Below are 936 nucleotides of genomic sequence, written 5' to 3'. Positions count from 1 at the left end.
AAAGCGCCACAGACAAGTAAATAATCATAAAAGTATTGAAAGTCTTTCCATAGCTTCATACAATTAGGATCTGAGGAATAGTTAAAGTTAAAGACAGCTAGGTGATGAAAATCACAAACATTAAGCAATCACAACAAATCTTAACTGCTTCTCAGCCAATCACAGACTTTGTTTATGATACATGTCTTGGACACGCATTTAGCCAATAAGCTATTTCATTATCCACTGTTTTGAAGCAATTACAAAGTGAATTATGAGACACCGAATGAATATACGACATCATTGGTAATGTCGCATGCTGCAGACCCTAATGGTTTTCTCTTTACGGATATGTGTGGCTTCAAAATTACACCTTGATATATAGAATAATTTGAAACGACATTGGCATTCCATCTACCCAAGGTCGAAACGGTAGAATGGCCTGTAATACTTCATTTTTTAAAAATATAATGATTATCATTGATGCCACATGTAAAACAACAGAGAACCTTCGAAACAATTTATGAAAAATGTTATAGAGGAACTGTTCATCATAACAAACAAAATGAATCGAACGTGTATTAACTGTGACGTCATGAAATTATTAACCGCCAAATTGCCAAAGCTTTCCTTATGGAGTAAATCTTGTGCATGTTTTGATCAAATGATTTGCAATTTATAACTAAAAGAAATGGAAATGTTTTAAAAAAAAATGAAATGCTAAAAGATGAAAAAATGCAATAAAAGAGAAAATTATGATTCTGGGTTGGAAAACCAATGGAATCTTTAGAAAATGTTTTCGAAATTTTGATAAACCGAAATGAAACATTTTCACAAAGTTATCAAACCACATTCATGACTCAGTAGAACAAAGTCATTCCAATGCCAGTCACTGATTATAAAAAACAACATATTTCAATGGAAATTTCAAACGTATTTAGCAAAAACTCGATAGAA

Source organism: Penaeus monodon, chromosome 22 (genome assembly GCF_015228065.2).
Source record: "Penaeus monodon isolate SGIC_2016 chromosome 22, NSTDA_Pmon_1, whole genome shotgun sequence".
Taxonomy (NCBI): domain Eukaryota; kingdom Metazoa; phylum Arthropoda; class Malacostraca; order Decapoda; family Penaeidae; genus Penaeus; species Penaeus monodon.
This window is presented reverse-complemented; position numbering follows the sequence as displayed.